The following is an 18,113-nucleotide window of genomic DNA, read 5'->3' on the forward strand; positions in this document are numbered from 1 at the left end:
ACTGTGTGATCACCACACCTCAAGTTGCGTCTGAATCAATGAAACTGACAAGGTGGCATAATCCATTATTAGTCTATTCTCTTCCCTGGCAGAGCTGATCTTCCTGCTTAGGGTGATCTTGACCTTGGCCCTGGTCTGCTGTCACCTCTGACATATTCACCAATTAGGCTAACACCCCTACAATTCCTGGCTCATTTGAGTCCATGATGGGGTAGCCTGTGCTACTCAGCTGGATCCTGAAGAATCAAGACATAGATCTGAGGAGACTAGCTTCATGCTTAAGTCCTATCTGTGATCCTTCAGACCTAATTATACGCAATGACAAGGCTTCATGGAAGCAACCCTTCCCACACCAGAATTGGTGCACAGCTGGTGCATTGCAGTTTTTTGGAGGGAGTTGCAATCAAAGACTCAGGCCCTGCCAAGCTTGGCTCGCTCATACACATAGCTATGTTCCTAGTTCCGTTATGGCTCTTTATTTGGGACTTTAACTGACTCAATTTTCTCCACTCTACCTCTAAACTTTTTTCACTCCTATCCCTCTTCCCTTTCTCTACCCTGTGTCCCCTGGGTTCATAAAAAATAGGAGCCTTTTGTTCAAGAGTCCTCAGCAGTGGCAAATTTACACCAATTGCTCTGAGTGTTATCTGACCCTTGCCTGACAGGTGCAGTTCTATTGGGAAAATGCAAAACTGCAGGGCTGGCACTTCTTTTCATCTCTTGCTTTCACTGTGGCAGCTCTACAGTTTCCTGAAAAGTTGATAATAATAATGTTTTTTAATCAGAAAACTAGTCCCTGCTAAAGTGTAATATTATCAATACTTCTGAAAAACATTGCTTTGGGGCAGTTTGAATATGCATGACCTCAAGACAGACCATTCAGAAATAGCTCTAGTCAGGATTGTAAAAATGAATATTCAATTTCTCTTCCTGTAGAAATCTGGGATAGCAAACACAAGAAGAATTTAATCCTTCTTGTTACATAGTTTGGCTGACATGAGGTAAAGACACACACTCAGATAGGAAAGCAAGTATAAGCCTTTAGATGGAGGAGGTGATAATTTAGTTGGTAGATTATAAGACACCAAGTCATGTTTACCAGTAGGTAGGTTTGTGTAGGTTAAAAATGTCACACAGAAATCAGGACTTTCTTTAGTTTCCTCCTCTCTTGTGTTTGGATTGATTGACAGGTTGATTGACTTTTTTTCACAGGCAATTCCCTCTACATGACAGGAAGGGTGGTCATCTTGTCTGGCTTTATTTTTAATTTGTCTTACACCTTTGAAGTAGCATCAGTAAATTTGCCGTTAGAAGTTTCCAGGAGGAGAGGAAATGCTGCTATTTTTCTTTCTTCCTAGCAGTCTTGTTCCACTGGCTTTGGAATGATTGAAATTGACCTCAGTGCTACTCTCTGAGTAGGTCTGTCTGGCTAAGGCATCTTTCCTCTCTCTCCTCTCTTATTATCCCTTAGTTGAAAACTTTAACTTTTCAAGGCACCTAAAAATGTGGCTAGCAGTATTTTAACATCTGAGTTTATTCCTAGATCTGTGAAGTAGGCCCTTAGAACTTTAGGAAACTCAAGGTTATATTACCAAAGAATTCTACATTTAGGGTTCCAGATCATGTCTGAGCAATATTAAAATGGAACAGTCTACACTGCTGCTTGGCAATGACACTATATTTTTCTAGTCATTGACTTTTTCCTTCTTCTATGTAAGTATTTCAGATAGTCTTCTCCCCCCTGAAAACTGTGTGGAACCCAAGTTCATGTGCCCAGCATGCAGTGAGGCCAAATAAACCTGAACATTGGCGTTTGGATCAGAGAAAGTTTTATTTTAAGGGCCAAGCAAGAAGAATGGGCGGCTCATACTCAAAAGACCTGAACGTGGTGGGGGGGGGGGTGTGGAATGAATTGGGAGATTGGGATAGACATATATACACTAATATGCATAAAATAGATAACTAATAAGAACGTGCTGTATGAAAATTAATTAATTAATTTAATTAAATTTAAAAAATAAAGAAGTTCCTAATAAAAATGAGAAAAAAAGAATACCTGAACGCCCCAATGGGTTTCAGGGAAGAAGTTTTTACAGGCAAAATTTGAGGAGAGGGATGCAGAGTGTGCAACCTTCCTCTGATTGGTTGGTGATGATGTAACAGGGTGGTGGTGTTCCAGGAATCTCAATCATCAGCCTTCTGTTCCAACCAGTCTGGGGTCAATGTGCTTGTGCTCAGCCTGAAGTTACCATCCTTAGTTCCTGTAGAAGAACTCAGAGATAAGTGTCCAATTGTTATGCACATCCCTAGGAGGAACCAGGCCCAGGCCCCAGGCAGCACTATTGTTTCTTTCTGCATTCCCTCACTCTTCTAACTAGTAAAGGTTTGAATCTGCCCTTTGGAACTCAGGGAAGGTCTAGGAGGCTGAAAGCCTTTTTCCTACAAACAAGAAACGGGGAACACAGAAAGGATTTTGTTCTTGGGAGGGCCCCCATGGAGTCCTGCTTGGTTTCAATCCTCTCTGTTCTTTGATACTCCTCAATCTTAAGGGGAACAGGTGTTGGACAAGAAAGGGAATAACATTTTGGTTAGAGAGGTCAATCATAAACTAGGCAGAGGAACTCAGTTTTAAGGGGACTCAGTTTCAAACCGAAAACACATCCTTCTTTATCCTCATTCTAGATCTTCACCTTGCTTTTTCACTAATAAGAAAAACAATCAGAAGAGAACTCTAAGTTTTTACCATATTTCCCTACTGACTTGCATCAGTTTCCACAAACTCCGCCAACTCTCCTGCTCTGACAGTGAATGATTGGTGCTGTTGGCAAGGTCGGTCCCTCCACTCATTTCCTAGTCCCATTCCCTTGTCCCTACTAAAGGACTTGGATCCTGCACTTCCTCTCTCTCTCCTGCATCACTAAGTTTATCCATTCTCTTTGGTCTTTCTCAAGAGCATAAAAAAAGCTGTTATAATTTCTATCCAAAGCAAAACAAATCAACCCAACCTCCACCCAAGCCTTACCTCACCATTTTTCTTCCCTTTTTAAACATTTCTCCTTCCCAAAGTTGTTTGTAATCTATATTACAGATTGATAGATGATAGCTAGATAGAGATAGATTCCAATTTCGTTCTTTTCACTCTGTATGCCCATCTTAATCAGGCTATTATTCTTCTATACTGACAGTTGTCCAGGACCCCAGTGTCCTCCCCATTGTTAATTAAAATTGTAGTTTCTCAGCCTAGGCTATACTTAAATCATCACTGAGAAAATGATTCAGCTAATCAGTCCTTCTGAAACCATACAACTCAGATTGGGACTTGAACCCACGGTCTTTTAATTGAGATCACACACCTGGTCTTAGGACATTAAGTAAAGCTCAGGTTCTTGATGTCTCATCACAGAAAGAATTCAGCGAGAGTCAAAGTGAAAGGTAAGAAGTGGATTTATTTAGAAAGAAACACACTCCACAGATAGAGTGGGGACCATCTCAGAAGGCAAGAGACCCCAAAATATGGGGTGGTTAATTTTTATGGGCTGGGTAATTTCATAGGCTAATGAGTGGAAGGATTATTCCAACTATTTTGGGGAAGGGGCAGAAATTTCCAGGAATTGGGCCACTGCCCACTTTTTGATCTTTGATGGTTGGCCTCAAAACTGTCATGGCGCTGGTGGGTGTGTCACTTAGCTTATGCTAATATATTACAATGAGTGTATAATGAGGCTCAAGGTCCATTGGAAGTCAAATCTTCTGCCATCTTGGACCTAGTTGGTTCTAACCAGTTTTTGTCATGTCCTATGCCTATGCCATTCTTTTAATGGTTGTACCCTGCCCCCTTCCCTCTGTTTCACTTCCTCCTTGAAATGTCTTTCTTTGGCCCTCCCGGATATAATACTTTCATGTTGTGTTTGGTTTTGTTTTTTCTCCTCACTCTAATGAACAATTCTCATTCTTTTTTGCTGATTTGTCGTCATAATTTGTGTTTTCACAAATGAAGTTTCCTGGCACTGATTTTTAAGAATCCTTCTCTTTTTAACCTATGCTAACTCCACTATTATATTACATAATCTCATATTTTTTAAAGGCAGCTACATTTAATGACTTTCCATCTATGTATCATCTATTGACTCAACTCTAGACACATATATCTAAATGATTATTCATAACCTTAATTAACTGTCTAAAAGTACTCTCAAACTTAGCACATCTGACTCTGAACTCATCTTCCCTTTAAACCTACTTCACAGTCAGCCTCATCATTTCTGTCACAATGCCATTCTTCCAATTAATACTTGTAATTATTTTTCACTTCTCTCTCTTAATTGCCATATCCAATCCAGAAAAAAAAATTGTCTTCTCCGTTATCAAAATATATCAAGAATATGACTAGTGAGCATTTTTCTCCCCTCCACTGGACCATCTTGTCCCATCTTTCCTTGTATTACTACAGAGCGCCCACCTAACTGTCCTCATTGCATCTCCATTGTCCCCTTTGGTTTATTCTTGACACAGCAGCCCAAGTGAGTCCCTTAAATTATAAATCAGAATTACAAGTTTCCATTTCATTCAAAATAAAATCCAAAGTCTTAAGCACCTACAGAATCTGTCTCCAATTAACACCCATACTTCTATGACTTTTCTTCATGCTCAATCATTGCGAGTGGGCTTCCCTGGTGGCGCAGTGGTTGAGAGTCCGCCTGCCAATGCAGAGGACACGGGTTCAAGCCCTGGTCCGGGAGGATCCCACGTGCCACGGAGCGGCTGAGCCCGTGCACCACAGCTACTAAGCCTGCAGTCTAGAGCCCATGCGCCACAACTACTGAGCCCAAGCATCATAACTGCTGAGGCCCACGTGCCTAGAGCCCGTGCTCTGCCACCACTCGCTGCAACTAGAGAAAGCCCGCGTGCAGCAACGGAGACCCAAAGCAGCCAATAATACATAAATAAAACAAATAAATTTTAAAAAAATTTTAAAAATCATTGTGAGTGATACAGACTTCCTTGCTGTTCCTCAAGTCAAGTGCCTTGAAATATTCTCCACCTAGGGCTCTCTTCCCCCAAATAGCTACTTGCATTGCTCCCATATTTCCTTTAGGTTTTACTCAAATGTCACCTTACTATTTAAGCCATTCCTGAATACTCTATTTAAAATTCCATCTCCTCTCTCCAAAACTCTGTTACAATTTCCTGATTTATTATTCTCCATAACACGTATCTCTACTGAACACACTACAGTTTATACATAATTTATTTTGATTGTTTTGTCTCACTTCTCTAGAATCTTGCATTGACATCATTTGAGACTCAGTAAGTAAAACAGAATCACAAGCCATACCCAGACCTATAGAATCAATATCCGCATTTAACAAGGTCCCTAGCTGATTCATGCACACATTAAAGTTTGAAAAGTACTGCCCCAGAAATCTCATGAAATATCATATATTAATCTGTTTCTTTGAGAGTCTGGCATACAGAAAGTGCTCAATAAATATTCATTAAATTAATGAGTAAGTGAATTCCAGTTTTAATAACATCTCACAATTATTCAATCTCACACTCACATCTACCAGGAAGAATGGACTGTGAGGTTAGGAAATGATGACACTAAGTAATCTAAGTGTATCAGGAGAATTAATGGATCTTGAATGCAATTGATTTTGATGTAGGACATGTTCTCAGGTGGTGGATTGAAAGCAAAAATCCAAAGTGCAGCTTTTCAAATCAGTGTCATACCCCTTTACATTCACTCCCATTTATTTCTCTGTGAAGAATTTTAAATTGTAAAACATATAAGCACTTGAACTGAGAAAGTTATTAAAATATATGAGAAATAAAGAATTTCATGTTGAAACCTCTAAGCTCGAAAGCAGCTAACCTGCAGAAGGCAAATTTTGATTTGAGCTTTGGGAGGCATTTATTACTTTACATGCTCAAAGCTGAACCTAATTATCTCCTAAATAACCAAGCATGAACACACAAGCAATAATCCTCTTAGGCCAAAATTAAAGTAGTTAAAACTGATTAAGCTGAAATGAAGAAATGTACCGATGGGCTTGTTTTTCAAAGGTGCAAACTCTCCTTTTTTATTTCCATTAGTGATATTTTCATTTTTTATAGAATTTATTATATCCACCAATTCTGCTAACTTGGGCCTATTGATTGCACACAATTTTTTTCTGGAGACTTTGTAAGGTCTAATGTGGATCAGAATAAAGATTCTAATGATTATTGCCTCTTAGCACTTTGAGTGAATAAATAGCCCTGTCTTCCAGTTTGGGTCACCATTTGGGCTACAAAGTAGATAGTCATAATCAATGCCATCACCCTGTTACGTTAAAAATTTTTAAACATTTTGCTACCACTAATAAGAAATGATATCTTTTAAAATTACAGGCTTATTCACATTTATATAAAAATAAGTAATATTGGAGAAAAATAAATTAAGCATGCATTACTATGTCCAAAGTTTTCAATATGTTAATTGAAATACTTGTAATTATACTTTGATTGGTGTTTATTTCATCTAGAACAACGATACTGTTTTCAAAGGAATAAAACAGAACAACAAAACCCCTGTAGGTTAGCACAGAGAAGTTCAAGAAAATAAAAAGATAAAAGTAAAACTAACAAAGACAAATTATTATTATTACTATTATTATTATTATTAGTTTAAGTAACTGATGAGAGAAGATCACTGAGAGAGAACTCAATGTCCTGAACAGTTAACAAAATTGTTAACTTGCCTGGACTTGCTTAGGACTTGCTTTATTATAAATCAAAGTGAAGTTTGTACTACATATTTTGTAATTTGGAGAAATTTCTAACCAACTGGGGCCTCCTCTGTTTTCTCCTATCTAAAATAAAGTATATAATCTGTGCTATGAAACTCTCACTCATTTGATATTATAGGAGAGAAGAGAAGAAGTATACGAAACTACTGTGCAAAACTGGATAGGCTAGATTTGTATAATGTTTTAACATCAAGGCTGGGAAGAAACATGACAAAATAATTTTGTTGATTTTTGCTCCACTCCCTTCAAATTACCTGAGATCTCAGCCCTTTGACATTAGAGAAATATAATACAATTTGAAGGAAAAAAACATGATGATCATTTATTCCATCTTTTTTGTTACACAGATTAGAAAATTTAGTCCCAGGTATGTACAGTGTTTGCCCAGAGTTGCACAACTAGTGGATACCAAAACAGTGATGGTTAATTTTATGTGTCAACTTGACTGGGCCTGAGGAACCCAGATACCTGGTCAAACATTATTCTGGGTGTATCTGTGAGAATATTTTTGGGTGAGATATCATTTTATTTGGTAGATTGAATAAAGTAGATTGTCCTCCCTCAAGTGGGTGGGTCTCATCCAGTCCATGAAGGCCTAAATAGAACACGAAAACTGACTCTCCTCCTAGTCAGGGAGAATTCCTCCTGCCCACTGCTTTCAAATTAGACATTGACTTTTTTCCTGCCTTTGGACTCACTCTGAAAGATTGGCTCTTCATTGGCCTCGAGCCTGTTGGCTTTTAGACTAGAACTATATAATTGGCTCTCCTGGGTCCAGCTTGCTAGCTCTCCCTGCAGGTCTTGGAACTCATCAGCCTTCTTAATCACATGAGACAATTCTTATAATAAATCTGATGTATACATCTTATTGATTCTGTTTCTCTAGAGAATCTGAATAATACAAAAACCAAGACAGAGCCCAGGACTTTTGATTTTTAGAGTTTTTTTTTTCAATCATCCCACCCCTCTACTTCTTTCTATCAGTTCTTGCTGAGAAAGTGCCAGGCAGACAGCTCACCTCTTTACCATAAGGACCATTATGACAGATTTACCTTAAAAAGCACCGGATGGACCCTTATTTGTCCAGCTTCAGAAAACCCTTGGTCCCTAATGTTGAACAATCTTTCCTCTTTTAAATCCCCAAACCACTTCCTTGTTTTTGTGTGGCTAACCAAGGGCTGCCAGTGTACCTGAAGACCAATTAGAACATCTCCCCTGCTTCTAACACTCCCAATTTAATATACAATCTTATGTCTGAATCTATGTTGGGCCACCAATTTTCAAAATATTTTTCTATGCTGTATCACTCCTATCTTCGGGGACTCCAATTACAAACAGGTTAGACTATTTGACATCGTAAACCAATTTTAGATGCTCTCAATAGTTTTTACACACATTTTTCTCTTTGTGTTTTTTTCTTTGAACTTTCTTCAAAGATCCTTTTCTTTGTCATCATTACTTAACACATTCTCTTTTCTCCATACCTAGCAGAATACCAGAGCATAAAAAGTATTCAAAAGCATTCATGAACAAATGAATAGTGAGAGGAAAAAAGTGAACTTAAAACAACTTGAAAGAAGACAGTAAACTTTATTTTGTTATCATGGGAAGCTTTCAAATTCCTCTATAGATAGATCTTACAGATTATCCATATTGATTATATATATTTACTTTTAGGCATTTTATACCTTTCTTTGGGTTTTTCTCACTAGATGCTACAGTCATGAATTATGGTTGCACATTTTCCCCTCCTGAAATATAATAGTCTTCTAGTAAATAATCCAGTTACATATTATATTTTTCTAACAAAGAATGGTGTTTTTAAAAATCCCTATTACTAATTACTAATACTATAAATCCAATTTAATAAATGGCACAATGGTGAAAATTCAACTTAATCTATGTTTATCAAGTTGAACATCGTATTTTCCAAAAATATCTGTAAAGTATTTGAGTTGAATACATTTGAAAAGGCAAAATTATGGATGCACACTCCATACTTCCCTTCAACCACCTCTTCCCACCCTGCCCTGGGCTGTCTTTGTATATTTTAGCTTATTAAAGGCTCTGAGAAATCTATAAGAAAGAAACTTCTTTGATGGAATTTAAGCCAGAATTTTCCAAACTTATTTAACCATTGAATGTTTTTCTACTAGAATATCTATTATTCCCTCTTAGTAAAATATATCCTTTAAAAACATACTGCTTGATGTTTGGAAGCCATCACCTGGAAGCTAGTTAGAAACGCACATCTCAGGTCCCACCCCAGGTCTCCTATATCAGAATCTTCATTTTAATAAGATCTCCAGTTGAGAAGCACTGCTGATTTACTATATGGCTTCCTAAATACCAATTGTTAGCAACCACTGCTTATGTAAACTTTGTTTTCCATTGCTAAGCCCAACCATTGAGCTAGATGGCTTGTGAAACTTTTAATCTGTTTCCAAAGGCTGCAAGGCAGCAATTTATACTTCGACCTTAAACTGTTTGTTATTCATAGAGGAGAAAGGAAGTGTAGCTTCTAAGCTTCTTACACCTCCAAAATCTTATACACATCTAAATACTCTCTCCCTTAAGGCAAATTCTGAAATTCTGATTTTTGAGTGGCTTGACCTTACAATTATTTCTGCATTTCTTATTTATCTTGTCTTCTTGGAAAACAATGTAAAGAAGCAGGGGTTTCAATTAATACATTTCTCCGGTGAAGATGGTGGCCGGGACATTCAGGTTTGGGCATAGCATCAAAGAGATTTTCATACTCAGTGCACCATGTCAGCTGCTGTACCTCCACCCTGATTGTCCGGAGAGGGTCTTTGCCACAACATTTCCATGGTGTAGTTTAAGAGATTTCCGTGACTGCATAACTCGTGGCCTGAATCTTGACCTCTCAGAAATATAGTAAACTACCTGACATCTTCTAATGAAGTCTCTTTATGCTTAAATTAGTCAGTGTAGGACCTGTTGTTTGCAAATGGAACATTTGACTGATTCAGAAGTCAATGTCTTTCCTCACTATTTTCAAAGTCATTTAAATTTCCTCCTTAAGTGAGGTATGTAATAGCTCTGTATATTAAAGGACAGATTAGAACAGTGCTAGGCATGCAGTAGATGATGAATAAATAATTATGGATTGATTGATATTAACATTACTAGATTACTCTTTATAAAGATTATCTTCTGAGAGTGATGTAAAATTTTCCTACCAAGTTGTCAAGATCTGTAATAGATTTAAGAAGGTGTTTGATAAGGTGATTTATCCTCCAAACTCTTCTTTTTTGTGTTATTATGATACCTTTATGTCCCCAATATTAAATAAAGAGTCTGGTGTAATAAGAGACCGTGCAGAGTGTTATCTCTGACAGTTCATTTCCAACTTGCCACCTATGCAGTAGTTTGTCATAGCCATGTCATTTCAGTGAATTGATGCAGTTTTAGTGTTCAACTGGCCTATTTACAAGAAAGAAAGAACAAAACATTGTCCCTTTGAAATGACTCTAAATTTTGCTTATCATTCTACAAAACAACTCATAAAGACTGCATGGAAAACGGCACAACAGCTAAGCAGTATCTAGGCTGAGGTACCTAACCTTAAGTTTCAGAGTTTGAGAACAAATAAGGAGTAGTAGGTTTGGTTCAATATATCTGAAGTTTCAGAACATAAAATTTGTAGATGCTACATTCGTTTGGTTGATAGATAATGCCAGGTGTACGTTGTAAGCACAGCAAAGATGACAATGTTGCACTTATACTGTATGACATTTGAGATCATTTTCCCATCCTTTTCTACCTTCTTCTGATTTTATGGAGTGTGTCTTATGGAATATATCACCTGGAGTTCCTTGATCTTTACTTCTATTTAGGTTTTAGCAAGAGATTAGAAAGTGGGAGAAACGAGAGAGTGAGATTTATGTCCCTGATTCTGTCCTTTCTGGGCAATGGTTTGGCAGTGGATGAATTCCTCTACTGAGGGCCACAGCTCCTGATGGCTGGTCCTCATCTCCAGTCAGAGCTTCCTTACAAAGTTCTGCTAATAACTCCTTGACCTCCAGCTTTTCCCTGCAGACCCAGTGGCAGCTACTCCCCACCACTGTTAACTCCAGGATGATTCAACACCACTCTTAGATTGCCTAACCCCATTAGGAACTTTGTATTTAGTCTCTTCATTAAATTCTACTCTCATCTTTTTTTGATTGTGCATCTATTTTTCTGCTGGGATCTGGATTGACATAGTAACTGGTACCAGGAATTGACCTGGGAAAACAGAACCTGAAAATAAGAATCTGGGATTGGTTTGATCATATATTTGATGAGTTCATGTGTATCTTTCATAATAGATTAATTGAGTTGTTGGTAATGCATGGCGTGTAATCACTCATGTTTTCCCTGAAGATGGATGGGAAGTGAAGTGAGTGGAGGACAAGTTGCTGGAAAATGAAGTTTATGTGGCACCTGGTCAGGATGATAATGGCGATTAAAGAGAAATGTGGCATAAGCTGTGTTTCTAGCAAAAATAGAAAATATACACAAAGGAAAGGATGAAGTTTAAAGAAAATTACTGCCCAGCTCAAGGCATAAGTGGAAAATCAGAAAGTCTCTACAGCAGCTTTAAAAAAATTCTTTATTTCATTTAGGTACAGAGTAGATATGACCTGTCAGTTCCAAGACTTGAATGTGTTTTAAGATTGTGGAAACAAGTTCTTAGAATTTCCAGATCTCTTATTAAAAGTACATCAATGGTGGGAAAGAAGCTGAACTCTGAGAAATGAAATGCGACATTTGGGAAAATACAGACAAGGCTGAACTTTCTTTGCAAAAAGAGACATATTTCTATTCATTCCTAATTATCACCAAGCCCTTAGAGAGCTGGATCCAACATAGCTTAGATCAGAAATGGAAGCCCTTTTCTAACAGGACCTAGACTAATCATGGAAGAGTTACAGGACTTTGACAGTCTGAATATGAAGGAGATTGGGGAACACATATGGGAATGAATTCTAAGGGAGTTGGAACCAGGAGGACAAAAGATCAAGAAAGCAGAAGGAAAACCAAATCAAAACAATTTGATAAGGCTGAATTTATCAACATGGATGTACTTGCCTGAAATTTAATAAGTTGGTTCAAGCACTTGGAGATGGCTTCAGTCTTTATTTATGCCTCATTGCTCAGAAAAATGCGAATTAATGGACTGGTGCAATGGCCTTCTAAAATCCCTGTTAAGTACCAACTGGAAGAAAACACTACACAAGATATGGGCACTGTCCGATGGGACATGTTATATGCCTTAAATATGTAGACAATGTAGAGCATCACCTGTCCTGTAGCTACACTATCCATGTCCAGAAGTTGAGAAGTAGAGATGAGAGTGGCCACTGTCAACTAATAATTCACTTAAGGAATTTTGCTTCTTGTTCTTTTAAGCTTGAGTTTCATGAGTTTGGATGACCTAGTATTCTAAGCTGGAATACTTCCACCAGAGAAGATAGTTATGGCCATGTGATGTTCCACATATATGCTGCTAAACCGAGTTGCACAAAAGGAGTCATTCTGTTGGTCTGAGTGATTATTCCTGACTACAAAACAAAAAATAGAATGTTGTGAGACTACAAGGACTCTATCTAGAAATCAGCAGGCTCAACAGGTACATTTTTTTGTGCATTATTGCCTTGTATCTATGGCTTCCTACCTTCTACAACTGCAGTGAATACAGTATTTCTCGTATTCCTGAACAAGTGTAAACAAATGAGGACTTTGGTTCTTAATCTCTGCAAGCTAACATATTACAACTAATTAAATATGCATGTATAAAAGTGTATAAAACCTATGAACTATGTAAGATAAAATTTCTAAAATAGAACTTGTAGCCCAACCAAAAAAAAAAAAAAAGAACGAAAACATTGTTCTATATCATGGTAGTATCGTCCACTGAGTTGGTCCATCTAGAAACCTTGATTTCTTTCTTTCCCTCTCTCCTTACATCCATTTCATCAGTGGTCCTTGTTGCTTCTGTCTTGAAAATATATTCTAAATCCAATCACTTCTCATCACCATTAGATTTACCAGGCTTTACTGTTAATTGTCACTCAAGTCTATTCTTCACACTATATAAAGAGCAATGCTTTAACTACTGAAATCATATTATGTCAACCCCCTTCTCACACCATCTGAAGTCCATGCAAGGCCAGGTATGATCAGACTACTATGCCTCTTCCTGTCACTTCATATTCTATCACTCTTTATACTCATTCTAGTCTGGACACACTGGTCTTCTTGCAATTCCTAGAATATCTCAAGCTCATTTCCAACACAGAGCCTTGGCCTAAAGGACTGGCTCTAGGCCTTTGCATAACTTTGTTCCTTAACATCATTCGAATAATGTTCAAATTTCACTTGTGACCTAACTGTGTAAAGTACAAGCATTTTCCTCATTATAATCCAGTCTGTTTTGCTACTTTATTTCATAGTATGCATCACTCTCCAAAGTGTAATAGATTTTTATGTATTTCCTTCTTTATTTCCCACCTTCCTCACCAAAATAGAAGCTTTGTGAATTCAAGAAATTTGTCTTGTTCACTTCTGTATCTCCAGTAGTTAGGATGGTACCTGGAGATTTTAGATGTTCAGTGTTGTTCTCATAGATAATTTACTGTCTCTTTTTAGCTTGACAGGCATTAGAAACTTTAAGGCTTTCTTTTCATTCTCTGTTACTTTGGTCAAGGCATTAAATCTTCTCTGAGCCTATTTTTTCCTCTGTAAAAATGCAAACAGTTATCTTCCTTTGATATCTGTGTTGGTACATGTGACAGTAAATGAATAATAGAAGTTTCACTTTATATTTTTTACCTTTCTCAATGCTATCCACAAATATGCAGTTCTCATTAGACTATAACATTCATAGTCCTAGACCTTTTATCCAATTCACTTCTCTCAGTAACCAGGGTGACTTCACCCTGGGCACCAAGTAAATTTTAAGGAAATTACTGATGTTATTAAAATTTTAAATCACCTGTTAAAATTGGAAATGTACATTGTTGCAAATAAAGTCATGCTTTCCTCCATGGCCCATCTCAACTTGGTACCTTCATTTTAGCCTAATCCATATTAAAGCAATTTGTTAGGAAACAAGATTTTATTTCTCACAGTGAATAGTTAATATTCTGTTGTTATTGGACAATTTGATGATACAAAGATTACCAATGAGAATCAGGGATAAAATAACTGCAGATTTAATCACCTGCTGAGACTACTTATAACCTAGTCTTAGGTAACTATCATAGTGATTGTGTTATGTATCCAAACAGATAGAATTGATTAAGAAATGCTGTAAAGTTAACCCTGTTTTATAATGCATGCAATTTGTAATCAGTGAAAAATGAGTTGAAAATTTATTACAGTTAAGAAAGGAGCTAGATATAGCATAAAGAGCTGAGATATTTTTGAGTTCGTATTTCTGAGCCTGAATCCTGGCAGCCTCACTTGCTGACCATGATAATGGTTACGGGGATATGGAAGATCATCTGAGATAATGGTGCAGGAGAGCCTAGTACAAGTTTTGGCATAATAAATGGTAGCCATTATCTTTTATTATGGAAGCTGAATACAGTAAAGCATATGACTCAAAAACTGAAAGGCTATTTGTTAGATGACTTGGCATTTGTGATGATCGATACTCCTAAAACCTGAAAACAAATATGTTGCTTGAAATAACAGCATTGGAAATTTCTCCTCCTTTCTGTTTTTTTGCTAGAAATGCTTATGGTGATTTTATTATCAGGAAAAGATAAACATGCAGAAAGATAAATATAGATAGATTTTCTTGATGGCATAAATACTCGTCTTTAGAGTAACTGCTTAAAAATATGCTTATTGTTCCTATGAATGAAAACCTATTATATTGGATATGGTCCTAAAGAAAATCAGGGAATCTATTGTGTTGGCTAATTTTAGGTATAGGCATCCTTGACTGGGCAGTAGGGTATTCAGATATTTGGTCAAACATTTTTCTGGGTATTTTTGTGAGGGTGTTTTTAGATGAAATTAACCTTTAAATCTGTAGACTGAGTAAAGTGGATTATCTTCCATAATGTGAGTGGCTCTCATCCAATCAACTGAATGCCTGAATAGAACATAAATGCTGACCCTCATTACGGTAAGAGAGAGTTCTTTCTGCCTGATAGTCTTCAAAATGAGACATTGGCAGTTTTCCTGCCTTTAGCATTGAACTGAAACATTGGTTCTCCTGACTCTCAGGCCTTTGGACTCAGATTGAAACTAAACCATTGGCTATCCTGCATCATCTCCAGCTTGCGAACTCACCCTGCAGATCTTGGGACCTGTCAGCATCCCAATAGCGTTTAGCCAGTTCCCTAAAATAAATCTCTCTTTCTCTCTATACACACACACATACACACACCCCCCCACACACACACCCACACGTATATCTTATTGTATATATTGTATCCTTTATATATATCCGAAAAGATACATATATATATATATATATACACACACACATACACACACACACATTCTACTGGTTCTATTTTTTTGGAGAAACTTGACTAATATATTTACCTACTTGGGAGTGAAAAACTTGATACTTTATCTTTCTAAGAACTAGGACCACCATCATCAATATGCAGTTAATAATAGCTGGAATAAACCTTCTTAGAATGCCTATTATTTATTAATGTCTGATGTACAACTTGATATGAATTATCTCTTTCCATCTCCATAAGAATTAGATTAGGAGGCTATAACAACCTGCATGGTAAAGATGAGGAAGCTGGACAATAATTTATTTTAGGGCACTCTGTTAGTAAGAAGGTTGACCTGTATTAAGAGTGCCTTATTTAAAACAAAAAACCCCTACTTTTTCTTATGCTAACTTTCTCTTCAGGGCCTCTAGATTCTTAATGGTAATTTAGATGTATAGACTTTACTTATTAATACATTTGTCATTGGAATAAAGGCCTTATCACTTCTGTTTGGATACCTCCATACACTTCAGAAAACACAGGCATTTCTCTCTTGACTACATGGATCCAAGCATTGGATAGGCCATTGGTCACCTTTAGAAATACATATATATTATTCTGGGCTGTACTATCACCATTCTTTGCCTGAAACTCCTGCCATATATTATATGATATTCTTTGCCATGAAATGTCTTCATTTGAAGCCTATATTCTATGCTATGGGTATTTTATGTCATGTGTTCTTCTACTGAATACATTAAAATTTAGTATCAATTTATAGCATTTTGGATTTCAATAGAATAAAAGAGAATTAAGTCATGATTTTCCATGATTCCTTCAATTGTTCCTTAGCAAGTCAGGGTGAGAAACCACTATCAAGTCTTCCTGATATAAAAGCTGAGTATTATGCTTTACTTTGATCATGCAAAAGTGATTTTCTTTTCATTCTGCCTTCCTAATTTCTGAAATGCCACTACTTTATCACCTTTTCCAATGTGAAAACACTTTGAAGTAGACATAAATCAGTGCTTTTCTTTTCCTGAAACATTTTATATATATATATACTATTTCTGATATGCCTTATTGCCATAGGATACATTTATTATGATGAAGAGGAGTAATAAGCTATGATATTTACATGCTACTTACAGTTTTCAAAGCAGTTTTTACCAAATTATCTCATGTAATTCCTTCACATATGATTCATATAGTTCCTATACACTCATAAATGGATCCAGCAAACATTTCTTGGGGATGTAATATATCTGCCATTAAAATCTCAAGTTAGTAGGGAAGATAGAGGGAAAAAGTAATTAAAATAATGTGATGAGCACTGTTAGCCTTGAGTTCTTTAACAACACATAGCACTGGCTTCTTATCCAGCTAGCAGTAGGAAAAACAAAGGATTCTTTGAGGATTTTATATATGGATTCAAAGTCAAACTGTGACTAGTTTTACTTAAAAGAAGTAGCAGGGGAAATATGTAAGGCGGGGTCAGAACCATGGCAAAGGACATGGCTGTGAGGAGATAGTTAAGAGTACAGACTCTGGAGCCAGAAAGTACAGGTGCATAAACTTGCGTTGGCTTCTTACTAATTGTACAACCTTGCACCTCATAAGTAAAATGGGAACAATAGTAGGCTATACTTTCTAGGATTGGAATAAGTATTTAATGAGTTGATATGTGGAAAATAGAAATGGCGTGGCACATAGTAAGCATTCAGTAAAGGTCATTATCCTCTCTGGAGTAAGAGGAGGGGTTTTAGTAGTGGACAAAACTCCCAGCAGGGCAAATTTTTTCTCCATTTTACACATAAAGAAACTGTAGCAAAAAGTGATGTCTTATATTTAAGCAGTCCTTCCTCTTTTTGACATACATTATTGCTTTGAGTCCTTCTTTTATTAAAACATAACACAATAAACTTCTTTGTAACGTAATTTCCTTTAAAAAAATCACTACCTAAATAGCACTAAGTTGCAAATAGTCACTTGTAAATGCACTGCCTGTCAACTCTCTAGAGCTGTTTGGCAATAAGAAAAGGAGCAGTTCAGTTTTGGTTCAGATCTTCTGCTCTAGCACTTTCAGGCTACTTTAGACAGATTTGAGCATTATTACAAATGTTACACTAGTTATATATTCCAGACATCTTACCACTTACGCATGAGGTTTTCCAAATAAGGACCTCCATAAGGCTCAACTTCGCAAGTAACATGTTTTCATTTAAAAACAGATGCTGCCTTACATGTGGGATTCCAACATGACCTAGAAAGTTCCCCTTTTGTTATAATTCTGTTCCTGATAGAATATCACATTTAAATCAGAATAGGTATCATTTTATGCTTTACCAATTTGTCTAATCCTGCTCTGTTTCCATGCATAACATAATTTAATTTTGTGATGAATCCATGACTCTCAGAATAATTGGAACTGGATTGAATACATTTAAATATTGAACTCTCCAGCTTATTACATCAATGTAAGTAGGTAGAAAAAAAGCATTAAAGCTAAATTTTTGAGAATATCATAAAATGACCAGAACTGTGCTAGCCCTAGTGGAGACTATGAACCAACTATACAATTCAGCTCTAGTTGTTGAGTATGATATAGTTTTTATTGTTCATTTTTTGAAATATCTCTTGCCTTTTTCCTTCTATTATTCAAAAGAGATATGAAGAAAATGTGAATGTTCAAGGTAGAAATGCATAGTGAATTCTTCTGTCAGGACAGTTGCACAAGAAGGATACAGGGCAGATTTCCCAATTAGTGTTCCCAACATACACTGTTATGACAGCTCCATCCACAATGGCTTTATTTCAGAGTTCATCATAGCATGCTGGGAAGGCTTGG

Source organism: Balaenoptera acutorostrata, chromosome 9 (assembly GCF_949987535.1).
Source record: "Balaenoptera acutorostrata chromosome 9, mBalAcu1.1, whole genome shotgun sequence".
Classification (NCBI taxonomy): Eukaryota; Metazoa; Chordata; class Mammalia; order Artiodactyla; family Balaenopteridae; genus Balaenoptera; species Balaenoptera acutorostrata.